At 40.8% G+C, this 26,850-nt stretch overlaps 1 long non-coding RNA gene across 1 annotated transcript; it reads left to right on the forward strand.

Annotated features, from left to right (window-relative positions):
- Positions 1 to 26,850, forward strand: LOC146435576 (uncharacterized). The gene is made up of 3 exons (XR_014853024.1): positions 1 to 117; positions 24,568 to 24,668; positions 26,659 to 26,850. It is a non-coding gene; the product is annotated as an uncharacterized LOC146435576 (long non-coding RNA).

Consider the following 26,850-nt stretch of genomic DNA (forward strand, 5'->3'; position numbering starts at 1 on the left):
AAGGTGGATTCAGAGTGAGAAGGTGCAGGATGAGGCAGATGTGCTCACAGCCAGCTGGATTCTGCACAGGGAAATGGGCTCCTTGCCTGGCCTTCTCCACTGAGATCTTCAACAACAGTGAGTTCAGTGACTTAACCCAAAATTTCCCATAAGCCTTTTGCTAAACCATTTTCACTTCCTGGACACTTGTAGCTGTGGCACAAACCAGGTCCTTGTTTGCTTTAAAAATACTGAGTTTCTAATGACAGATACTCTAGGGAGAGATGGGGGAATGATTGTAGGGGGCCTCAGATTATTCCTATTCTTGAGACTGCTGTCATGAAGGTACAGTAAATTTGAGGAGCAATTGGAAAACAAAGCTTGAATGCAGTTGGCTTGGAATGTATTTGTCCAGTCTAGGAACAGCTGCAGTACTTCAGATAATGCTGCCTTTTCCCTCATTTTCTTATCAGCTTCTTATTTTCCAATATGCTGAAAGCTGTGTCATCTCATCCTAGTGGAATGGATCGTGCAATGATCTTTTCTGCTTCATTGCAAAGTCAGCTAAGTCAATTAAACAGCCTTTATGTTAAAGAGCCACAAATTAACTCCAATGACTTTGTACTGAAGCTGGTGAAGAGCAGTTGCATTAAAGAGTGCTTTTTGCAAAAATTATTTTGGATGGTTGTCTTCAATTCTGCCGTGAAAAGCACACAGAAGAAACAAAGACTTGTAGAGCAGGATTTAAAATGTACATAATTAGTAAGCAAAACAAAACAGAAAATTGACTAGTTCCTCATTAGTTGAATCCATTTTAATCTCTGTAAAGGACAAAGCAGACTTTGATGAGAGTCAGGATGGCACAGTTGTGTCGATCAAGATCAAGACTGTACTATAAATCACCTGTGTTAGGGGACTAAAGTGGTGGTGTGTTTGTAATCTTGATCCTGGTCTTTTGTAAATAGTTTAGGTTGCACCTTTATGTTTTAAAACAGCTGATAACCTGCATCACAAAGTTGCTATTCTTTATGAAAGGGTCATTAAAATTTCAGGCATTCAGTCTGAAGTCTCATCTGTCCCTTACCTCCTGGGCTAACACAGTCTGCAGATGCATCTGTACCAGGAATTGCCAGGGATGTGATCTTAGGCTTGGGTGTAGCCAAGGCTGGAAAATGGTTAAAGCTGTTTCATGTGGGACTCTTCTCTTCCAGTGAAAACACCATGCAGGTGCATTTGACAGGCGCATTTGGAAATCTCTCTTGTTGCCTAAGCTGGACAAACCAGTGGGGTTCACAAACATCCACAGAAGCAGCTAGGCAGCAGTCAACTCTCTTGTTAGCAAATTTGGCAGGAGGATCAGAGCTTAAACCAGTATAGGCATTCCCTGCTTCTGCAGAACACTGTTGTCTTGACTGGGTTTGAACTGTGCAGCAAGTTAGCAAAACTGCTGGAAACTGTGTACATAAAGGGAGATTTTAATTCTGATATTCTCTGTGTCAAACTGTCATTTCTTACATTGCACCACAGGAAAGAGACCTCTGTGCAAGAATCATTCAAATGCATTGGGAAGCAGATCAAAGCACATTGCTGTTGCAATGAAAAATCAACACACACATTTCGCTAATGCTTTTTGTTGGACAGCAGTGTCCACAATGCCCCAGTACAATATTAGACACTTCTGTATACAGTTCCTAAGCAGGGGGTTGGCAGGACAGGTGTGGGTGTTTCAAGCTTCAGTGTTTTTCATCATGTTCTGCTGCACAAAGCTCATTTCTTTTCCTTGTCCTCCTCTTTTTTCTGCTACCTGCCTCTTGCCCCCACGCCATCAATTTTTTTTCATTTTAAGATTTACATCTCAGCTGCCCTGTGGGTGTTAATATTCTGTTCATATGTTTAACAAGTACAGCCCTCTCAAACCCTCCTAAACTTAAACCAGGTTCAAGTACAAATAGGTGTAATGCACAGATTTGAATCATCTTGCAATACATGTATAGAGGCATGGCACAGTTCTGGTAATTTATGGGAAGTGCTCAAGAACGGCCTTGGAGCATGGCAGCCCTGCCAGCTCTCCTGGGAACTGGCAGCTTGGTTCATTTTTACTTGCTGTCACACAGAGAATTAGATATTCACTCAGAAAATGCATTTGTTCCCTTGTTAAACAGTAGTAATGTACTCAAGTATGAAAATCACTTTTGAGCCTGAAACAAGAAAACACTTTTAGCCTTTCAGATGCTGTTGCATTTGAAAAACAGTTATTCTGATGAAGTGATAGGAAGCTGTGTTTTGGAGGGGTTTTTGTAGGCTTTTCAAATAGTATGAAATGAAAAAAAAAAAGCATGTGCAATTTCTTGTCTGTTACAGTTTTCAGTCATTTACCTCTTTCATTACCAGGATGCTGCATGTGAAGCCTGTGGCCATTTTATGTTTTGAATTTGGAAAGGTTTTATTGTAAAGATGAGTTTCCTGCTGTGGTTGCTGCTATATGCACAAAGATATGTGAATTTATAGTTGCTCCCATTCCTGTGGCTACAGTAAATGGAAGTGGAAGGAAGAACACTCACTGTGCCAGTCAAGCAATAGAAAGAAAGATGCGAGGAGGGAAAATTTAGTTTAAGCAAGTTGGAGAGCCCAAGGCAAAAGAAGTTCCTTCTGCATTTGGAAAGGAGAAGGAGCTTTTGTTGGTCCTCTGGTTAACCAGGATGATGTTGTGCAGTAGTGCTGTGCTTATCCTAATCAAATGGCCTTCATGCATATATCCCCTGTCACTGAGCATTTTTAAAGACTGTCTGATCAAAGCAACTCTTCTGAATGTTACATTTGTTAGAAATCTGTTTACATCCTCTTGGTTCAGGTAAGTTCACTGTGCTGGAGAAACTAAAAACTTACTTTGTATTTTTCAAACACTAGGTTTTGTAAGTGTATTTAATTTCCACCTCAGCTGGGAATGTTGTTTGGTTTATCTTAAGGACTGTGTAACCTGACAGGGTTTGTGCTGAAGTAAACCCCCTGGAGTTAAAGCTCCCCACAGTTAGCTGGAGGTGGGTCCTTCATGGGCAGAGCTGGGGGAACCTGACTCTGTGTTGTGGGTGTCCTGGTGTGTGTTTGCCTGTGGGGTTGGAGTTGAAGTACAACAGCTGAGGAGCCTGTGTCTTATCCAGTTTTAGCATCCCCCAGCAGAGATGCAATGCTTGCTCACTCTGTCCCTTGTGATCGTTTTCTTTCATGGCACAACAGGTAAGGCAGCCAACATCAAAGCCTCATTCCACTTAAGCTCTGATGTATATTTCTCATTAAACACCTCTTAGGAATATTGCACCTGCTGCAAAGGCTCCTTTTATGTATGAAATAATTGGGTCAGGGTTTTTAATGTGGTTTTTTTGTTCAAGATAGATAAATGAAATGGAAGCTAGTTAATTGAACTTGAAGCTTTTCTTAGCTGTTCTGTTCAAAGAAGTAACCCCAGCCAACATCAGAATAGCCCAGCAGCCCAGTGTACAGGGTGACCTGTGGGGAGGTAAGGTACCAATGTGGGTCAAAATCATGCTGTTCTTAGAGTGCAGACTTGACTCTGCTTTCCTCTACTTCAAAAGCAGGTGCAGCCTTCAGGCTACTCTTCTCTTTGTCTGTAGAAGATACGTGTATAAACAAATATGTGGGTGTTTATACATAATGGAACAGTTCCAGTGGGAAAGGTGGATGAATCAGAACATCTGAATTTTGCAAATAAATATCTTGACAGATATTTGTTGGAGGCAGTTACCCTGCCTGTTAAAACCAGCCTCTGTTACACATACCTTCTCCTTTGAAGTTGGAACATGGTGTGTCCTCCCCCTGCCCCCTCTGATTTAGACTCAGAAAGATCTGCCTTCCAGACTTCACTGCTCCTGTATCCAGGGAAAGGGAAATTTGCTCATTGGTAGCCAGAGGAGAATTGTTCCAAATTTTTGTCTTGATGCAAAATTTTTAACATATTAAAAAAAAACAAATCCAAAAGACTGACTGACTGACTGTGGTGTGCTAAGTGCCATGAGGAAATGCAGTGTCCATGGAGGACCCCACACATAGCTAATGGTCCTCATATTCTAATGTTCTGTGTGTGTCATCCTATAATACTTTCCAGGGCAAGAGTAGTTTGGGGTGTATGTGCCACTAACTTCAGTTCATGCCTGGGAGGTACTAGGAAGGCTTGAATGAAGACTGGGGAAGTGTTCAGAACCACCTGAGCTCCTAAGATGGGGTGCTGGAGAGTTGTTTAGTTTTTCAGTTGTCTGCTTATTTTCCACCTGTCTCTGAAGTCACCAAGGCAGATGCTTGTGCTGACCGCAAAGATCAGCATGGGAAGGGACAATGTTACAGGCGTGGGTAAAGGACAGGGATGGCGAGTGTTTTTTGGTCAGAATTGTGACAGTAGATCTCTAGAGAGACTGTAGAAAGCTTTGATTCTGGTACCCAGCAGTGACCTACCTCAGCAGGCAGTGATTTTTGGGTTGAGGGGTTAATTCAGCCTGGGCTTAGCTCCCGAGCTCTCCAGCCAGCTGCAGGCTATGGACTTCCAAAATTCATGTTTGCCTCTCCTCTTCTCTTGGCTGGTTGCAAAGAAAAGCTCCTTAAGCTCGGGTTCTCCTCCTAAACCACTCCTAGGCAGCATGTTTTCTACCTTTATTAGTCTCATTTAAATAACAAAAAGATTATTCCTGGCAGTGAACACAGCTTAGAGTAAACAGCTTTTGCTTTAATGCTTTGTTGAACAAGAAACAATGTAATTATTTGCTTATGGAGGAGCATGCATATGTGCTGTGTTGAATCACTCCTTGTGTGGTGATGGCTGCAGGTTCATGACCTTAGTTCGTTCTCTGAATACTGATAAAATAGGCAAGTATGTACCAGAAATTCCATAAATCCCTATGTGCTTTTTGGAAATTTGTTGCATAAAGGGATGACTGAAAAAAAAATTGGCAAAAGGCTTTCTAAGAATTACTGCTTTGTCCTTTTAATGAGAGGATGGATTAAAACTTTCAAATTAAAAATCATTAAAGATTAATAAAGAAGAGAGGAAACAGGAATCACTTTAATTTCCTTCGTTACCATATATAATGATAGCCTTAGGGTAGAATGAGAAAAACATAGAATGTACGAATAGAAATGTATCCATTAGAACTGTACTAATTTTGCTTCCCTTGGCATGAATACATAGCTAACAAAAATATTGTTACAGTACAACTGCTCCCTCTGTAAATAATTCAACTATTAGCTGTCATAATGTACACACCATAAAACAGCTCTTGGAGGGGTTCTCCTTCCTTAACATCCAGAAACATTCTAGCTCCTAAAACATCATTTTAATTTTAATCTTAAGCACCTGCACCAGGCTCATCCCTCTAATGGTACTAGGAATGGATTTGGCTCCCTGACCTGATGCCAACATAGCACAGCACTTTTGTATGAGCCTAAGCAACGGGGAGGGTGAGTGGGGCATGGCTCTGCAGCAGAGGAGCCCCTATTTCAGGGCAGGGGCAGAGCATGCTTGGTGATTCGTTGGTATTGCTACACTTTACTGCACAGGGGAAAGTGCAATTAAGACCTGCAGATGGAAGGAGAAGCAGAGCCAAACGATTGGTACCTTTGTCTTTAATGAAATCCACTGTGCAAGTGAAAAGTGGTGCCAAGGTGGAGGTGGTGAACAGTTACAGTGCTGAGCCCTCTCTCCACTGACAGTTCTCTCTGTTTTTCCTCAATGTAGGTCTTGTTCTGTGTTTGTTCTGAAGGTGCTTACTTGCAGTGAGTTAATTGCATGATTCAGTCATTAGTGTTTATGACACTGAGAAGCTGCAATGCTCTCTGGGCCCTGCTCATGGCTGTTTGTACATGTATTTCCTAGCCTGTGTCATAATACATCTGCATTTATGATTGCTAATGAACCCAGAGGGCCAATTTGCAAAGCAGAGCAGATGGACACATAATCAGTCTAATGACTTAATGTCACAAATGAGATGACCTTGCAGTTACCTGTTATTCATTTCTGCCAAGACTGTTTCTGAAACCTTGATACAGACTCCAAAGGCTGCTGCTTGCCTCCTTGCAGCGAATGCTGCAGCTCTACCACCCCAGTCACAGGGGTGCATATTGGATCCCTGCCTGTACCTGCTGCTGCATGATGCGGCCCTAGTGTTTTGTATTATCACTGTGCCATACAAATGTTCACTTTTTCCTTGCAAATTTAAAATCTTTCCTGAACACCTCGCTGTCATGTAGTCTCTTTGTCTGTGCCATGTGTTCTTGCATTTGTTTTTTAATTTAGCACCTATACTCCTCCTCAAACATCCTTATTCATAAAAACCATCTTGTCTTTTCCCTCCAGACCTGTGACTGAATCTTCATTAAGTCAGTAGGATTTGGAGACATGTTTAATTTTTATGTTGTGCTGGAGAAATCTGAAATGTTAGGGGCTGAGAAACCACCATGACCTTGCTCATTCTTTCTGAGATGCCAATTTTTAATTTTTTTTAATCCCTCTAAGTATCTTATTATTAAAATAGTTAATTGTGTATAGCTTTTAAAACATACTCAGATGTGCCTGTTGGTTTGCAGGGAGAAGGCAGGTCTCAGTTCCTACAGTGCTTTCTAATGGACTTGTGAGAATGCACTGAAGGGCCTCAATCATTCTGGCCTGAGGAGTGCTTGCTGATGTTTGTAAAAATGAATAGGTTTTCAGCTGATAATCTCACACCTATGGACTTCTGCCATTTCTGGATGGCAAAGTTTTTCCTATTTTCCCTGTTGAGTAGAATCAATCATCAGAAGGAGTAATTGCTCATTAGTGCAGAGGGAAGTGGGGTAATCATGTGGCATCAGTTACTTAATGAGCTGCTGTCCATTAATGTTGTCCTTAGTAGGTGCATTGCTGAAAGAAAAGGCATGAGGCACTTAAACTCCTTTCCAGTCTCTATTTTGTCTTTGCAGTTTTTCAAAAAGTTATAAATTAGGTTGTTAACTAACTGATTTATGGGACATGCTTATTGTGCCAGTAATTTTCTGCATCAGTTGTAAATTACCTTCTTTTATTTTGCCATCTGCATAATTATATTTTACCCTTTTGCCTGTGTGCATAATTTGTTACCCTGACAACCTTTATCATTCCAACATGTTTGTGGTTTTGTCAATTTTTCTCCTATGAATGGGATACTGAAAAAAATAGATATATAGCTCAATGATACAAAATTTTAAGTGGCAGCATTGTCTAAGGCTAACATTAATTAACCTGCCTGATGGAAATAAATAGAAAAATTGTTTTTTAACTGCACAAAACTACATGTAAAGTAACCTTTTTATTAACTGGAGTTGATAGGGGAAAATCGGCACTAGTTGATTATATAATTTTTCCCTAATGTATTTACCCAGTTGAATTAGTTTCAGTCATGGAAATGTGGGCAACTGTAGTGATTGCAGCAATAGGTAGTTGAGTAATAATATTCCCACTGATCACCTCCTCTTAAAACAATCTCTTTATAAAAATACCCATGGGAATCTCTGGTATAGGGTGGCTTTTCAAAACAACTTTCAGGTTATTAATTCACATTTGCTTTAGGAAGCTATTTTCTGCACAGCTACTGTATAGTAGAGGTGAAAGGATAGAAATGTGTCTCTTTTGTATATCCAGAGATATCCCTTACTCTCTCTTTATATACCTCTGTACATAATGAGATGATAAAAGGAAACAAAAGCAAAACCAAAAGTGTGTCTGTATTCCAGTATCAGAGTAGATGATAGAGCTTTACTGGTATTAAGCTTAAATTATATGTAAGGGGCTTTATTTATATTTTTACCTTATAAATGGTGTTCCACATCAGGCATTGCCACAAAGAACCTCCATTGATATGATGTAATGAAATAGGCAGTGATAAAGTCCTAGGGCAAAAATGAGAAGATACTATCTAAAACCTGATGTATTATGTAGAGTTATTGTTTTTAGCATCAAGTTACACCACCAGAGAAAGAAGATAGAATGTATAAGAAGACTCACCAACCTGTGATGAGAATGTATAAGGCATATTTAGCTCCAAGGTTGTGGTTTATTCATTGGCTAGTAACTCATTTTCCAAATATTGAGATGCTGTCACAGTAAAGACCAAATTAATTGCATTTTTGAAATTGGGATGTGTAACTAAACACTGCAATTTCTACACAGTGATGCTCGTGAATTCAGCAGATTAGTGGTTTTGTTCTTTTAGCTTAAGTGTTTTAGTTGGTTTTGAGGGCCAGCTTTGCACTAGATTTCACTTAGATACTGCTTTGGTTCAGCTTGTGTACAGTGCTCTTCTGTTAAGCACTGGTTTACAGTTAAGAGCTCAGCTCTGTTTTGGTGCCTGTTTGGGTTTGCTTTTGTTGGTGCAGTAACTGCAGTAACAGGGGTGCAGTAACTGCAGTAACAGGTCAGCTTACAGCAGCTTCTTTCTGGCAGTCACCAACGTGCATCCCAACTGGAATCCCTGAATGGAAGCCAGCTGGTCCATCCATGACCTTGGCCAGTTACCTGGAATTATTTTCACAGCACGTTTTCCTTTCTTCCCATAAACTTTCCATGGCCTTAGACTATTTAACACATCAAAATACTAGAACTGTTTGTGTTTCACACTCTTGTTTTCTCCAAATGTGCCCGATTTGATGTCTTTGAACGTTGCAGATTTCCTACCTAACATAATTTCAGCAATTGTCAACAATGCATTTTGGAATCAATGCAGTAGTGATTTGGAAATTGGCAGGAAGTCCTGGATTTGGAGATACACAGGTTGAGGGTGCTTATTTAGCTGTGAGGAAGGGCAGGACGAATTTTTCCAATGTTCCAAAAATTATATCTATCAGATTATTTTCTTTCAGACTAGAATTCCATGAACCTGGATTTTACAATCTATTAACTGGATGGAAAAAATCAGGTCTTCATATTGCTTTAATAATGAAATATAAACTCATAATTTAAAGAGACTGTGTGCAGTACTGGGTTTTAGGTCTTGATCCATAAAGCTTCTGAGATGGGATAGGATGTGAGCAAGTAAAGTTCATTAAAGAAAATAACTTTTGGGAGGCAGAACTTTCAAAATCTTGTCTACTGGTGATTATTGTCAGGATGTGAGAATTCACTTGCTAGAGCTGAAGTTGAAGCAATTGTGAAATTTCAAGAAACAAACAGTGAGCACACTTAACATGAAGTGGCCTCATGCATTTCTTACACTCCCTGAAAAGTTACTATGAGCTGCCTTTTTTTCATACATCTGATTGGGGTTTATAACAATAATTCACCTGATCTGTGATCTGAACGTTGGTCTGTGGTGTTTAAGCATAATCCTGGTATGGGTGACAAGATCCTTTGAAATACACAGCTTAACATTTCCATTTAATGTCACAGATTGTAGATTTTACTATCAGCAAATTACTTTAGAAGAATACATGTTGCTTTATACGAGATAATAACTAATGATGACGGATAATAGATTAAAGAACCAGACCCTCATTAGAATAGTACTGACGGGCACAAAGTGGGGGTATTTCAGAAGCTTATAAAGTGCTGATTGCAGTGGGTGCCTCTTGGGGGTTTTCAGTGACTCTTCTGCCCAAATGAAGGTGGAAGCAGCTCTGAGCAGTTTCCACATTGATGTGTGGTAGCAAAGTCAATGTCCAGGATGTCCATGGTTGCAGGTAGTTGCAGTACATAATTTCTTCTGATAATTTATTAAAATGTGTGAGTGATTTCCTGCAGTGCCTGCCAAGGCAGTAACACTGCTGCACTGTCACGTTGTAGGTGGCTTCCCTGAGCAGGGAGAAGAGGTTTTGGGAGTTTTGTGGTGCTTTTTTCTTGGAGAGAGGAAGAAGATAAAAATATATCCCAAGTAGTTGTTCTTTCACTTCCATGTGGTGTCTCCTTCCATTTTTCCCTTTGCAATTTCACTGTGAAGTTGATTCAATAGCAGAAGCCAGAGAGGAATCTGACTGATTTGCAAACAAGAGTGCAGGCAATATATTTTTCAGATCTAAATTATTTTTTATGTCCTTTCTCATTTATTTGCAATCATAGCCTTAAAACAAGTACATCTGAAAAAAGGTTAATCTTGTCCGTTAACTCGATGTACAAATTCTAATCTTGCATTCTGAGCATGAATAACAAAGGCTGTAGTACAGAGAAAATTAGAGGTGAACTCGTTTTTCTTTATTCTTGATTATAGAGTTCAGTGCTTGCACTGCTCCCTTCGCAGAAAGAGCCCTGTAATCACCCTCTGCACTTCCTTTTTATGCTCTCCCACTACTCAATTAAGAACTCATTAAACTGCACACCTGCAGTGTCTTTACCCTGAACTGTAGTTTTTAACCCCCTACTTCTACATAATTAGAATGCAGCCTGTGGATTGCCTGACTTGAACTGAGTAAAAATGACAGTAAAACTTATTTGTGACAATAAAGCTTCTGTATTGTTTAAAATCAGCCCGTAAACAAGAACTGAAAGGATTTTTGTGAGCACTGAGGACTAGTCATGTTGTATACCATGACTTTCTGAGTACATAGGACAAGGCAGACTGTAGTATATAGTGAATGACTATAGTGGGGTGATGCTCCCCCTCAACTAGGGATGATGGAGCAGCGGCTTGGGGATAAGCTGTAATGTTTTCGTTGGATATAACTCGTGAGATGACAGTTTCCTGATGGTTTTTGTGTCCCTTCGTGGCCTATAAGCTTTGTTAAGTTTTGGAGGAAATGTTTTGATTCAGGTTCGTTTTGGAGGATCTGTTGAAGTAGCAGGAGTTTAGTGCTTTTCTGTGGGGTTTGACAGAGGTTCCCTAAAGTGGCACTGCCTGTGTGCTGTTAGTACTCAGACACGTTCAAGGAGTAGTGTAACTATATAGGATCTGCTGGGAAAACATTAGTCCTTCATGTTCCCAGCTTTTTTCTCCAGCCATAAGATTCCATAGGTTACTAATGATCACTGAGGATTTGCTAGTACAGCCAGAGAGGCAGCAAGAAAAGTGAACGTACAGGTTTGAACAATGCAGCCCTCAGTGCTGACTGATGTTTGCATATGGGCTCTTGGTCCTGAGGTTTTTTTCCCTAACATACATTCTTACATTAATTTCCTTCCAAGTCTAGCATTTAATGCAACGGAAGAAAGTTTTATAATGCTCCCGTTTTGAAACTCTTTACTTACTGACACTGTAAGATCTGAGTGGTAGAGAAGTTGAAAGAATATATGATTTGCTTGAATAATGGTTTAGCATCCTAGGAATTATTTTTATCATATGCTTCTCAACAGTGTACTTCATGCACTTTTTCTGCCTACACTGGATAAATTCTATGTGGCACTGCCAGAGTAATTTGAGTGCTTCCTCTGTTAAAGTTTTAAATGACAGTAAAATGAGGGATGGCAGGGGGGCAGACAGAAAGAGCGGGTGATTGCAGGTTTTCATTATTTAGCAAGAGATGGTAATGACAGTTCAGAAGCAGGGGGGTAGCCAAAGGAGGAGACCCAGGAGGGAATACATAGGTGGTTCAGAAACTCGGGGAAAAGGAAGGAGAAGGGTAGAGGTGGTAGCAGCAGCACAGTCCTAGGCACATGCCCATGTTATCCCACACACTCGTAACTATCCAGCCTCGAGACAGATCTCTGGGTGACATTCTTAAACTGTTATTTGACCTTAAACAAGACCTTTACCATATTCAGCAAAATGCTGCTTCCTAGCAAAAGGACCCGGCTGGTTTCTAGGGTATTCAAAGGATATTCAAAATATTTAAAGTTCTCATGTGCTACTGTAATCAGGCTGGAGAAGGATAACGATTCTGAAAGGCTGAAGGCAGGAAGATGTGTCGCCCATAGGGTGGCTCTCTGAGGGGAAAAGGCCCAAAGTGTAATTGTTGCTCGTTCCCAATAGATGGCTCCCGAAGAGCAGAGGGGCCGGCAGTGCTGAGGGCACGTAGCACGGTCATGTCGCGACAAGCTGCTCTATCGGATCAGAAGGTCGTGCTACAAAGTCCCCCAAAGCGATAACCTCACCGCAGGGCCCAAGGGTGACACACATGGGCCCGGGGAACACCGACTGCAAGCGAGCTGTGACACAACACAGCTCTGAGAAGGAGCACAGCAGCTCAGAGAGCAAATCAATCAGCACTGGGCACCAGTGACTATTAAACCAATGCAATGGATGCTTGTAGCAAATCTGGTTTTACATGCTGTGATCACATCTGTCGTTACATTAAACCTCTGAGCCCTACACTCGCTGCCAGAAAGGACTGTAGTGATTTCACCCAGGCGGGCAGCTAAATACCATGCAGCTACTCACCCACATCCCTGTTCCTGTGGGATTTGGAGGGGAAGGGGAAAAAAACTTGCGGGTTGAGAAGAGAGCAGTTTAGTAATTGAAACAAAGTAAAATATAATAATACCAATGATAATTATAGTAATAACATGTAATGCTGCCACTAATAGTAATAATACTAATGCTAATACTAATAAAAAGTAACAAAACTCAGGGGGAAAAAAGCCCCAAAGCCAAACAAATGATGCACAATACAATTGCTCACTGCTTGCTGACCGATGGCCAAGCCATCCCTGAACAGCAATTGGTGCCTTTCAGGTAGCTCCTCCCTCAGTTCATGCACTGGGCATATGCGAAGAAAATTAATTATATCCCAGCCAAAACCTGGACAATTTGTGAGGCCTACAAAATGTCCACCAAATGTCCAGTGACATCAACCCATAACAATTCTTACAATAATAAAGTCTTATAATAATAAAAAAGCGCAGGGATATCTTTCCTGGCCAGTTCTGGCAGGGAACTATGTGGCACCTGACAGGAGCAGCATGTGGGAGAAGCTGTGGGAAGTGTGCTGGAGCTGTGCCTTGCCCAGGGTTAGCAGCTGTCCCTGTGGCCAGACAGAGCAGCAGGCTGCTCAGTGCACGTGTGCTGCCATGGCTGGGCTGCTCATGGGGAAGCAGTGCAGGCTGCTGAAGGGCAGTGGGGCCTGGTTCTGTGCCTTAGGTGCTTCCCCTGCCAGGGATATCTGTGCTGCAGATACATGCAGTGCAGAATAATAATCACCTCTCCCACTGCGAAACCCTGTCTGGGTGTTGTAACCCTCCCTGGGTGTAGCAGATAACAAGGAGATCGCCTCTGCCAACTGTTATTTTTACAAATCTATCAAACTTGCCAAGTGCTCTGAAACCTGGTTATTGCATGAGTTTTGTTGGGGAGGAAGGGAAAGACTTAATGCGCAACTTAAAATTATACATAAGAAGGCGGCAAGAAAAAACTATCAGCCTAATGTTGTGGCTGAGCGAGCTTTTATCAAGGACACAGGCAAGCACATAATTGTCAGTTTGATTGCAGTCACAGCCAGGAAAAACTGTGTGCTTGCTGGGCTCCGTCAGGAACACCTGTTAGCGGGAGGGATTCCTCTCTGACAAAGCTGAGAACTCCTTCCCAAAAGGGAGATTTTTTCAGATGCTCCTAAGTGTTTTCCCAGGCTGTTGCTGGAGCTCTCAAATCCAAAGCACCAAAGGGAATCCTAACAAGTGGGAGCAGAGACGCCAAGCATAGCAGAACTGAGGCACAGCACTGAGCAGTGAGGGAATGCAGCACACAGGGGGAGGAGACCAACCAGCCCTACACGTGGATGGGAGAAGGGAGACTGGGCTAAACCACAATGGGAATACAGATCTGCTTCTCTGCATTGCATATCCCTTTTTTAGTGATTTGGGGCCTTGATCACAGAGTGGAGAAGCAGATGTAGCTGGTGTGTATACTCTAAAAATGTTTGCACTTATGTGATACTATTACACGCAGTGCAGACTAGGCATTAAGGCCTTATTAGTGGCATGAATTTGGGAAGGGTCACAGGGTGTGAGGCTATAAAGGAATCATACCCATTCTATAACAGAAGAGCTGTAAATCTTGTGGAATTTTCCAGCCATGTAAAATTTACTAACAATTGGTACAACTGCTTGAATATTACTTTTCTGTTGTTAACAATTTATGTGAAATGGTTCTCTTTTGTCCCTTTGGCTATCCATTCCACTGGCTCAGCCAAGCAGTTGTTGAAATAAAGGTCTCTTGGGGTGGCACAGTTATTTGCAGCATGGGCAGCATGAAGCAGAATGTGTGTATGTGACTTACACAAATAACAATAGTAAAGAGTTCATGGCCTTTGAGAGACGAGTGACTTGCGCAGAAATGTGAAAGAACTCAAGGAGTAGTCTCAAATCGTTTTCTCAGCCTACTCAAAATTCCAAAGCTTTAAAGGATGTTGTCTTTGGGTCCTTTTACTGCTAAATATGTATTCCAGTTTCTTTGGCTTTGTGGGGAAGTTACTAGTGTTAGTTCAGACTCTGAGATACAAAGTGAGAAGGAAAATGAAGACTTTCAGGTGGCACAAGCAAACTGTGTGATAGCACAGTAACTTAGTAGAAAAATGTTTGTGGACACTTAGTCTCATAATGTTTTTTTCTTTGTCTGTCACACTAAGAAATTATATAAACTTACAGAAGATCTTGTTGAGAATGTGTCCTTAATTCTTCTTTGACAGTCAATAGTAAAGACACCATCCTCTCTGGGAAATATGAGTTATTGAGTAGATTTTTATTGCAATATTAAAGATGTTGTTATTTGTAAGAACATTTGTGATACTAGAAACCTAGGATCACTGGGAGCAATGAGTTGCATTAGAAGCTCTAAGCCAGATGAGTAAGGTGCTGGCATCAGGCAGGAATTCTTGTTGTGCAGCAAAAAGAGCATTTGAGATAGATTTTCTTAATGGTGACTGAGTTACGACAATAATATCTACATCTTTATGCAAGTATTTTGGTCAAACGGATCAATATTTCCTCTGTGGCACAAAGGCTGTGGTCATGGGTTTGCCTTGACTGTAAGCTTTGGCAAAGGTGGTTTTTCTTTGGTCAGCTTTCTCCCTAATGGTGCTATTTATGCTCATACAAAAAATTCAATTTTGCTTTGCATTGCTCAGTGTGATGTTTGGATATTTTTTCTGAGTTGAGTAGCAATGAGATAATTCAGGAAAAGAAAAATCCAGGATATTGCTTAGTAAATAGAATGTGCTTGGAAATGCAAAATGAGGACTGCCCATGATTTCTTTATTGTGCCACTCTGTTCGACAGTCCTGCACATTGCTCTGCACAACTGCTGCCCTGTTGATTGCTTGTACTGCACCAGGTACAGCCTTTCCTCAGGATTTGTGTTCACTTGGAAAGGAGCTCTTGCCCCATCCAAATTGCATCTATGCTCAGAAAGGAAACAGGTATTGTCCTCCAGAAATTATTGCTGACTTTCGTTGGCTGTTTGATGACAGTCAAATTCAGCAGTCACAGATGTTTACACTGGTCTCGTCTGAACCTGTTCAAATTTGGTTCATAGAATAAATCTGTAATTACTGCAAAAAAAGGGGAACTTCTGTGAAGATTGAGTGCCTATTGAATTTATGCACAGTATACAATTGCAACACATAATTCTTACAGTGTGAAAAAGAAATAACAATATTACAGTTCTAAATTCCGTGTTGAAAGTACTTCGTCCTTGAAAAGCCTGCCAAGGGCTGCCTTCCACAGAGACTGGGTAATAAGTAGCTTTAAAAAAGGATTAGCACATGTGGCGTTTCATGGAATGGGCCCTAACCCCGACTGTGACTTTTGGGTTCCACCAAAGCACAAATGCTAAATAAGATGAGAAGTAAATTGGAAATCTCCTGAGGTAGCGTCACAATTGTTGTAGTAAGAGGAATATTATGAAAAGATAAATAAAGCTGGTGGGTGCTGAAATACGCTTTTCATTGTAACTCGACATAACTTTTTAATTGGCTCCTGAAAAGTGCAGCATAACAAATGAGTTGTTGAGGTCCCAGAAGCAGCTCTTGTCTGTGAGCAATGTGTGTTAGTTACGTTGTTGTTTTCAGGACTGACTTGTGGCTTTTACCACCCTTGGCAGCGTAAAACCTCTGGAGAGTCTCTGCCAAGCTGTGTGCCCTTGCTCAGCTCCTGCACAGAGTGGCTTCATGGGAAACATGCATTGTTAGCTTCCCTTCAGAGGGACCCCAGAAGTTGTGAGCTGCCCTCAGTCAGGATGAGCTGGAGATGAGCTCTGGCTGCAGGACAGGTGTCCCTGCCATGGGGCTCCCCAGCTCCATGCTCATTCCCCATGCAGGTGCATTGCCTGTGCTGCTGCCTCGGGCTGCCATGGGAATGCTTGTTTCTGCTGACCAGGCTGTCTGTAAGGTCACCAAGGCCACCTGCTCACTGCTCAGCACCACACTTGCTTTTAGGTTTTCAAATTTGATGGGGCAAACACCCACCTTCTATATTTCCTGTTTTGGAAGACAGGATTTATGGTTATAATTGTTTGTGCTGACACAAGATTTACAGGATCAGTGTGTACAGTCTTTGATCATCGAACTCATTGATTTTGTTTCTCACTTTTAAGTGCATTTGTGTTGAGTGCAGACTACAGCACATGCATCTCATCATTAGTTTTTGAATTTCAAAATCTCACAGAAATATTACCTGAAAAATGAGATCAAAGGTAAAATTTACCTGATTTGCATTTGTGCAACCTTCAGTAAGGCTGCATGTTTATAGTAAAGGATTATAAGTCAATTTTAGCTCAATATTTTACCACTTAATTTTATATCTACATTGAAAATATTTTTGGTAGTGTAAGAGATTTTTATTGCATTTCAACCCAAAAAATTATCATAATACTGCAGAACTGATTGACACTTTTCAGTTAAAGCCCTTGTTTATGAAGAGCTTTTGCAGCTTAAGTGGAAGTTCAAATGCTCCTTTGATCTAAATGTCTATTTTTGGAGCTGTATAAACACAAGCTACCAGAGAACCTGTTTGCTTAAATCAAAATATGTTTTTTCCTTTCCCATCAGAGAACATTTTTCTTTCAAGCAAGCCTTTAGAAAGAATTGCATCCAGATTCTTAGCTTGATTGTTAGTACTCCATTCTTTGAACAAGCTAAGTAGCAGCCCCTATAAAGCTGTCAAGTCAGAAGCCTGAGATGGCAGTTGCTTGGTTACTTGTGAATAAATATGACCAATCTCAGGGTATGAGTTAGCATGTTGTGCTCTCTGCACAAAGTGATGACTGAGGGGGGTGCTGAGCAAGCGTGAGGCACCGTAGGGAAGAGGGGCAGCACAGCAACAGCAGTGCTCTTCAGCTGCTGCAGTCCCTTGAATGAGGAGCAGTCCAGCCATCACAGGATTGCTGGTCATGGATCCCAGCCTGCTTTGTCTCATCAGCAGTTGTGGACAGGCAGGCAGGTGCCTCTGACGTGGTTTGTGCTTGCTTAGTGAAAATCAGTGTCTCTCCTGTGTCCTGGGTGCTGCAAGCCAGAAAGCTGAGCTGAGAGTGAGACAGCAGTGCTGTGTCTTTCTGTCCAGCTGGAAGTGAGCAGCTCCTTTGTGCACAAGCTCAAATGCCCCAGCAGAGTTTGTGGGACCAGGATGGGTGATCCTTAAGAAAATGGGCTGTACAGTGACACAGACAATAAAGCTGCAAGTACATCCTTCGCTTCACACTGGAAACTAAGAGGGCAGCTAATAAATACATTGAAAGTTTTATTGGATTGTTATCACAGGTATGCCTTATGGTGTATTTCCAAATGTGTGTACTAGCTGACTATGACCCAAATTGACTCTTCCACCTTCTACATAATTAATGAAGTTGGAATGACTTAAGTACAAAGTCAAGTCATATTACTGAAATGGAATGTGTTGTTATTAACATGTTATCTAATTTGCCTAATGAAATCAGATGGTTTTAGGATGTTAAAGCTTTTTTATTTTAGATCTAATTGTCATTGTGTCTTCCATTATTAACTGAAAAAAGTTACAAGAATAATGTGTATGAACTTTTGGAATGATTGATTTAAAACTGAAAGCCAAAGCAAATTAAGTGCCTTATACTGATGTGATCTGACACCAATGAAGGACAGTAATAGTTTAAAGACTAATTTGTTTAACCTTAAGCTTATTTCTAGATCTGATGTTAAAGTAAGACTAAGAGCTTAAGCTAGAAGACAGGCATGCCTTATGTAAGTCTCACAGAAGTTCCCTGCATACAAACAGCTGAGTCACCTTGTAAACAATGTAGAAAGCAAATAAATTTTGCTTAATCTTCTCTTAACAGTGCAGCTGGGGGTAAGAATTTGACTTACTCTGAAAATCTGGATGTTCAAAAAGTGACTGTTTAAGTGGAAATCAATGAACACTGAGCTATTTGTGTAAATGTGGTAATTGGAGAAGCAGGTGGTTGACAATGAGTAGCTGTTTTTAGGTCAATCTCCAGGTGAGCTGCATGTGTATTTTTGCACATGTAGCTCCTGTAGTCTGTTTACAGTCTCACCTTCTGAGTTTAATGTCTTTCAAAAATGTCTTCTGGTCCTAAATGGGCTGCAGTAGGTCTGTGCTGCTCCCTCAATAGTTGCTAACAGTGTAGAGGTGAATTTTTCCTGTTTCTGGAGCATTTCCTAAAAGGCACTGAAAGAACACAGTTAAAAAACCTACTGGCCCTAATGGATCTGGCGAAAAACCTTTTATCACTCAGCCTTTTGTAGGCTCAGCTCCTCAGGCAGCACTGGCTTAAATGAACTGCAGAGTTTATGACCAAGCTTCTTACAATACTGTGAAAACTGCTTTGAGTAAATCTGTAAGAGGGGGACTTTCCAGGAAATGGTTTGGAGCAAATGGCATTGATTAGAGAGGAGCACAGCACCAACACTAGGCACAAAAATTCCTTGAAGAAGTCCAGTGAATTGGCTGTAGTTGTCAGTTTGCAATACGTGTGTTTTGGATTGCTGAGGGCCTGCCATAACATGGTAAGTAAATCCAATAAAAGTGTAGAATAAAAGAGGATGTGCAAAGTGCTGAGGTGCAGGCTGCCTGCAGACAGGCCACAGCTTGGTGGGGTTGATGTGAAATCTCAGATCCACCCTCCGAGGGAAAGAGGCAGAGGTCAGAGCCTCTCTAGTCACTCACTCATTAGAAGGCTGAACAGGGCTATAAGTAGATATTAATTAGCACCTGATTTCTATTTGTCTCAGAATGAATTGGCAGCTTGTAGGGAAATCACTGTGTTGGTGTTCAACACTTGATTTGCTTTTAGCAGCCTACATCTACGTCCCTCTCATGACAGAAGTTACATTTTTTTACAATTAATCCCAACGTTTACAAGTTAGAGTTTAAAGAAATGAATTACTTACCTCTGGTATACTCTGTGGGCTAAAGAAAGCAGCAATACCAATTCAGTCTGGAGAATTCTTTAAAATTAGCTTATATGGAAAAGATACTACCAGGAAATTGAAGCTAAAATGTCCAAATGTACCTTATTTTTGATGGACAATTGTTAACTTTCATAAGAATTATTCAGAGCTCAGTTGAGGCATTTAAATTCAATTTTCAAGAGTAGATAAGCTTTCAAGTTAGAATGAAAGGTGTTTCAAGAGTAGATAAGCTTTCAAGTTAGAATGAAAGGTGTTTAAACAGGTATTACTATTACGAAGATAAATAAAATATCTACAGTATCCAACAGGAGTAAGTTTTCTACTGTCCATAATTTTAATATAATTTTGAAAAGTTGTCAAAATATTTTGACTTGCTAAACGAAAATCCCAACTCCACAAACTCCCCATGACTTTGAAGATCAGACAGTGATCCAAAACACCAACTGTGGCATTAAAGAGGAAAACTTAAGATTGTGGGTAATTCCTGATCCCTAGGAGAGAATAAATCTGGAATGAACCTTCCTTGGCAAAGTAGTAATCCCAGTAGCTCTGCACTGGTTCTCTCCAGGTGTTCTGTAGCCAGGGATTGTCTCCAAACTCAATTTGGAGCTGAGAAGTCTTTGCAGTGAAAGTTTTTTTGTATTATAACTGGTAACTTTCCTAAAAGGTCAGGCCCCAGTGGAAAAGTGCATAAATGCATTGGCATATTTGCAAAGAAAAATCTTTCAAGAGAACTTCCCATTCAGCTGTACATTTGTTTTCAACATAGTGTAGGATTATGGGTTTTTTTAACATAGCTGTTCATATATTCCAAGCTGGTGAAATTAATAGTCCTTAAGTTTTGTTCTGGTTTTACAGGTAACTATTTTAAAAACTTGAAATGCATTGAACATGGAAGGAACAGCTGCTATAGCAAATCTACCCCTTGATGCAAGTGGCATAAAACATGAGGAGGTCTGGAAACGGAGAAATGACTTGACTTTGAGGTAGGAAAACCCCAAACAGGTCCCATTAACAACCTGTTCAGGAAAAAGCAGGCCATAAACAGAATGCTTTTGAGAAGGCTCAGGCATATGTTTTTCAATAAATTCAAAAGTGACATTGAATGTTGCATTTGTTTTTGGTGGAGGAGAGGAAGAAAAGCTGTGATTGGCAAAAGTCTGGGCTGGAATTGGAGCTTAATGCTCTCAGTCATGTTCTCCTACTCAGCTGAGGCTTGGAAGGCACTTGTCACAGTGTGTAAAACACACGGTGCCAGGGACACTCCCTTTCTCCACTCCACATCTGTTACCAGGATTGAAGTCGATTAAGTGTAAACAATGTACAGAAACAGTTGGGATGCAAACTGCCTGCCTTTATTATTTATTTATATGAACCAGAACATTAAATCTAATAGTGCTTGCAATGAAGTCTAACTGAAGTTTTGGTTGTTATCTGTTGGCCTCAGAAAATAATGCACCCCTGAAGTTCAATTGTGTTTTGCTTAGAGGAGAAATATAACCCCTTGTACCTCTGGATTAGCTTATAAACTGCAACAGCTCCTAAACAGACTCGTCTTTGACTTCAGTGGCAATCTCAGGTGGGGAAAGGTCTGTTTTCATGTCTTCTGGAAACAGCTGTACAGAACCTAACACAGTTTTCCCATTGTTTTGAATTAACTATTCCGTTGTTTTGATGCACTTCTGGCAGTTACAGCATAGATACATCTAAGTAGATGCATCTATCTATAGAGTAATTTTATAAAATACACTGGAAGTGAGAACCAGGAAAAGGAAAAGATGGATTGTAGCAATAGCATAAAGGGACCCAGCTCATGACTTCAGTCTCTGTTTTCCTTTGAAATAGCACCTTCTACTACCTGGGTGAGGGTGAGCAGTCTTTATGTGGATTACCATCAAATTTTTCAATTCTGATTACCTCAGTGTTTTCCCCCTAAGTGTGAACTGGGTTGTAGTAATCACTGAAGACTGATATTTATTCTATTTGGTATTTATTCAAAAATTTTAAATTAAATGGATGCTTTTCTTCAGTAGGGTTGATGGATGCTCCCAAATGAAGTATTTAAAAGGGGTCCAGAGATGATTCCTGCCCCACTTTGGACTGCAAAAAGTATGTGATGGTTGTGGAACCTGGTGAAGTGACAGGCTGATGAATTAATTGAGATTTTCTGGAATCATCTAATTACTGCAAGAGAGACGGAGATGACTATTGTAGTGGAATCCTTGTTTTGTTTTAAGACATAAATAAAAAATATCTCTGTATTTGTTAAAACAAAAAGAGCAAAATAAAACCCTAAAGTCATGGTTTCCATATAGAATTAGAAGAAAACAGGAAAAAACTTAATGAGGGTCCTGGGAAGGTTGCTGTGGAAACAAGTAAAAGAACAATGAAAAACATCTTTGAGGAGATAGGTCAGGAAGGTTAGGTTAAAAATCAGACACATTTATTTATTGCCAAAATAATCTTAGGGGAGGATTTTCATTTTCTGTGGAAACATTCAAGAACAAAAAAGTTTATTTTCTGTATTAAATGTCTGTAAAACTGTAGAGGAATTTATGCCAAGGAAGCAAAATTGATGAACAGAATAATTCTGTAATTGAGAAAAAATAGTGAAATGAATTTGAAGTTGCAGTGATGCCTGGATTGAAGAAAATGGTCTGCTTTCTTTCTGCTCACAGCATGTGCTCTGTGAAGAGCTTGATTTGCATGGTCAAGTACAGCAATGAATGTGTGAGGAGTAGCCCATGACAAAATGCCTCCTATGCCAGTAAATCTGCTCTCTGCACTTTGTAGGATGGCATGTCTAGGAGCAGAAAATGGCATTGTGGCTTCCAAAGATGTGATTCTCTGCAGCCAAGTTATGCTTCAGCAAAACTGAAATCCACGTCAGGCTTTTCATCAGGATATATCATGTGCTTATTTTTTTTATCCCCTGGTTGATGTGGCATAACAAGAGCACCAATAAGAATGGTAAAAGAAAAAAGCCAGGCTATTCATAACGCTGCTGCTCTGGCAGTGCCAGCTGAGAGCTGCAAGCATGAGTGCTGGCATGCCAGGATTGATGGGCTCTTACTCACCCTGTTATTGTTTTGTGCCTTTTTGCAAAGCACGGTGACCATAAATTGGCTCAAAGCTTCCAGAGCTTATTGCTATATCTGCTGTCAAGTTTTAATTTTGGATCTTGGTCATGTTGTATTTTTCAGTGTTTGCAAAGACTTGTTGGAGGAGTTAGGGATGTAATAGAAATGTTCTGCGTGAGGAGGAGTCCCAGTAAAGGGCAGCATGGTGGCATAAAGGAAGGAGGCCACTTTCTTTTGGAAAGATTGAATATCCTGGGTCGGAAGGGACCCACAAGGATGCTCATGTGTGAAGTAATTGGGTGCTCCTGCATAAATTAATTGGGTGCTCATGTGTACTGTAATTGCCAGTGTTGAACTTCATAAAGTCGGTGGTTGTTGAATTCTTGGTGGTACTTTTCCTCCTGTCCCAGAGAGTTTAAACTTGATTGCTACATGATCACTGTGGCCAAGATGGCCAGTGATGGCCATGTCAGTAATGAGACCCTCTCTGTAAACGAGCAGCAAATCACAGAGGGCATGTTTCCCTGGCTGGCTCCCTCCATCCCTGCACCACATTGTTCCCATCCATGTGCTTTAGGGATCTTCTGGACCTGTTTGTATCAGCTGTGGGCTATGCCCAGTTAACAGACCCACTCAGGGAGCTTTCCTCAAATCCAATGGAATAAATACAAGCAAAACTGGGAAGACTTTCACTTTATTTCCCAATATTTCACTTCCTGTTTTACAATTAGGAAGAATTATGTTTAGAAGGAAGTGTTAAATGGCATTCAGCATTCTGAGGTGGAGTTTTTCTAGGCAGTTGCTCCATGTCTGCAGACAAAATCCTCTCCCAGCAGTTCTTTGCACAAGGCGCTGTTGCAGCACAGACATTTTGGTAATGAGATGAGACTTATTATGAGACTGAAATTAATTTCTTTGTTAAATTTATCTGTATAGAGCAGTATAAAATTGCTTACAGCAATCAAGATCCTGGTAGTTTGCCAGCTTTTTTTTTAACAGATAAGCAGTTTGGAAATAATTATTTTCCAATAGTGTCATTGAAGTTGAGAACATTTTTGTTCCTCCTACTCTTTCAGCTTTCTTTTTAATTAAGGACAGGGGGGGCACATTTCTAGAAATGTGTAATGAACAGGCTGTGAATACCAAGTGTGAATATTGTACTTCTTTCTCCTCTCAAGCATTCCCATGAGACATTGCAACACTTAAGCAGAACAACTGCTGTAGTGCTCTGTTCTATTTTTAGTGATATTTAAGGTATGTTAGAACCCATATCTACAGTACTATTAAGTAAATCTATCTATGCTTTATATGCACGTTTTTATTTAGCTGGGAAAGAACATCTATGCTCTAGAAATATATAAAACCTAAAATTATGGGAAAATAGCTCATGGACATGTTAAAAGGCATTTCACACCTCTAATCAAGGTGCTTGTACCTAAATGCAAATTAGAGCAGAGATTGTAAAGAGCACATTACCTCCTCACAGGGTTATCCTGTGGTTTTTAAACCAACATTCTAACCCATTGCTGCATGGGGCATACAGTCCCTTGGAAGTGCTGAAAGGGCTGCTGCCCTGCCTTTGCTAGAGACTGAAAGGGGAAAGAAGGGCTACAAGAAGGGGTAAAAAAAAAAAAAAAAAAAAAAAAAAAAAGACTTGAAATCTGCAGGATATGATTTCTTGAATTCAGTGACACACCTGCTGTATTTTTTTGCTGTTTTTTTTCTTCTCTCTGAGTGAGCAAAAGAGAATTATTGGTAAGTTAAAAAATTACATGGGCAGCCAGTCAGTTTCTAAACTTAGTAACTTTTCAAAATATATCCCCAAAGTCATGAATAAAAGGTTTTTATGAAAGCAACAGAGTTACCGGTAATATGAAGTAATGATTGATGAAACTGGGTGGGAAACAAAGCAAACAAAATGACTTTACTATCTTGGTTCTCAGTTAAGAATGCTTTGGATTATTTGCGATGCAGTAGCTTTCAGAAGCAATGTCAAAGTGTGGCAGTTAACGAGATATTAATAGGAAGAAAAACAATTCAGAAATGTTATTGATGCAAATGCATGGAGGCACCTGTTCTTTGGATTTTGTATTTCATTGACAGAGACAGCAAGGACAGGCTTCTTTACCCAATGGCCCTAGGATTGTTTTGGGCTTGCTTCAGAAGAAATTTTCCAGAAGAAAGAATTCTGTGTGAATCTTTTGCCAATTGAAAATCAGCCTTACTTTTCAAATTACAGATCTGCGATAACACAGATGAGCCAAAAGTGTAAAATGGATGAGAGAAGAAGTCAGAGCAGGCTCCAGGCAACATGATGGGATTTTTGACCATCTTGAATAGGTTGGTAAATTTTTTGATATTTCCTTTTTTGGATTAAATCCAGGAGCACCCATGAGTCCCTAAGGTACATGAATGGGAATCTTCTTCTGTCTCTGTGTTCCCTCAGCTAAGGAATCAGACCTACACTATGTCCTTCTAAAAGCACAAATTAAAGACTCCAGAGCACTGGATTAGAAACTTCAAAGTAATCCCCAGGTTTTTTCCTTCATTGCAGCCTGCCTTTGGGATTTAACTGTCATTTCCCCCTTGCATACCTGTCATTCCAAAACCGGCACGTCACCCTTCTTTCCAGAAGAATTACCTGTGCGTAGTCATGCTGCCAGTTCCAAATAGCTCTGTGGGCTGGTGACACACACACCTTTCCCACTGGCACACTTCAGTCCCTCTGGTGCAAGTGCCAGCCTGTATTTATTCTAGTGGAACAGCTGTGAAGAATTAACTACACTGACTCTTAAAGTATTTAGTTTATAGAGGTGCTTTTTTTTCTCTGGACAAAATTACGCCTCCTTGATATGGCAGAAGGTGAGGGAGGAGATGTGAGCAGGAGATGGGAAATGAACTGTTCATAGAGCAGGCACTGGTTTTGCTTTCAGCTTTCTCAGTGACACTGAGGGTGCAGTGCTGGCACCTGGCAGGATGCCCTTCTCGTGGGAGGGAAGTGGGAAACAGAAGCACCACTGGGAAGGTGCAGAGCCTGAAGGGCAGGCAGAGGGTCCCAGCAGGGCTTTGGGGAGAAACTGGCAGATATTAGGGGCATTTGTGAGAGGTGGGTGGAGAGTGTGCTGTATGCTCAGGAGGCTTGGGGCTTCATGGAAAACGTGGCATGGAAAAGGGCAGCACAGGGAAACAGCAGACATAGGGAGAGCTGAGCAGGGAGCTGCAGTGATGATACCTGGCACACAGTGTGTGGGTAAGTTGGGCTGCAGAATTTGCCTGTTGAAAAGCAGACTCCAGGCATGTGAGAAAGGGTTAGGGTAAAAAGCACAGCAGAGTAAGGCTACATCTGAGACCTCCTTTTGGCTCCAGTAGTGTTTGTGAACAAGTGGTGTATGATGCTGTGATGCACAGGATGGAAGACACTGCACTGGGGTCACCCTGGGGTCTTGCAAGTGCCTCTGGTCCCTGAGTGTTTTCCTGGCTGCCTTGGCTTGGGAAGTCAGCAGGAGTGCTAAGACTACAAGCTATCCTGATTCTGGCAGGCTACATCTCCTTGCTGATGGCTTCCTTAGCCAGAGCAATAAACACAGGCAGAAATGCAGTTGTAGGCAGTCAAGCTTTGGCCTGACCATGACACTTTCTCAGCTGTAAGAATAATTTCAGAAGAGCAGACTAAGGGAAATATTTTTTGCTTAATAGGTTACAGTACCTCATCAGTCACCACACAACACACAATTTTATAAACTGTTGCACTTTGCCTGGATATAAATGGATTGTAACTGATAACCCGTAAAAAATTAATAGTTAGTTGTAAGTTTTTTTAATGGAGTAAAAAATATTGCAGTAATGAAAAAGCTGACATTTTAAGGACTGCTAAAGCAACAGATTCATCAGAAGAATGTGTTAGCAGAACAGCTGTGTATACTCTTGGCTATATATGACAAAAAGAAGATTACAATGTTTTAGGATAAGGGTAACCAAAAATTGGGGGTAACCAAAAGTCCCAGAAATTGAAATTGGGGCTATGTGAATTTTTAAGAGATCAAAATTGAAGGGAAAAAAAGGTGTTGCCTAAAGAAGTGTAAATCCAGTACCTTGGTAGAGTTGCATCCCTGGATGCTCTTGATCTGGTCATTAGCTTGTGTGGTAGATACTGTGCAAAATCATCTCACACAGGGTTGCATGGTCAGAGCAAAGATCTGAGCCTGTGCTGTTTTACTGTGTTTTGCTCTTTAAGTATTTCATTGCCCATTTTCCATTCAAGTTAGATGGGATTTTTATAAACCTCAAAGTCGTTCAATTTTCATGAATCCCATTTCCCTCTGCCCTTCAGGAGGGGTGTAACCATTTCCTCATGACAGAAGGAATCGCAGGGGAAGTCAAACAATGCATGGCCTAATCAATATTGGTAAGTGAGTACCATTGAATAATTGATCTGCATCCTCCATGGAATTTTTCAGTGCAGCCTGTTACCATAATGGATGGTCTGCACAGTAGAACTGCTCTAGACAGAAGATAAAGGCCT

Source organism: Lichenostomus cassidix, chromosome 6 (assembly GCF_008360975.1).
Source record: "Lichenostomus cassidix isolate B80296 chromosome 6, HeHo_3.0, whole genome shotgun sequence".
NCBI classification, from domain to species: Eukaryota; Metazoa; Chordata; class Aves; order Passeriformes; family Meliphagidae; genus Lichenostomus; species Lichenostomus cassidix.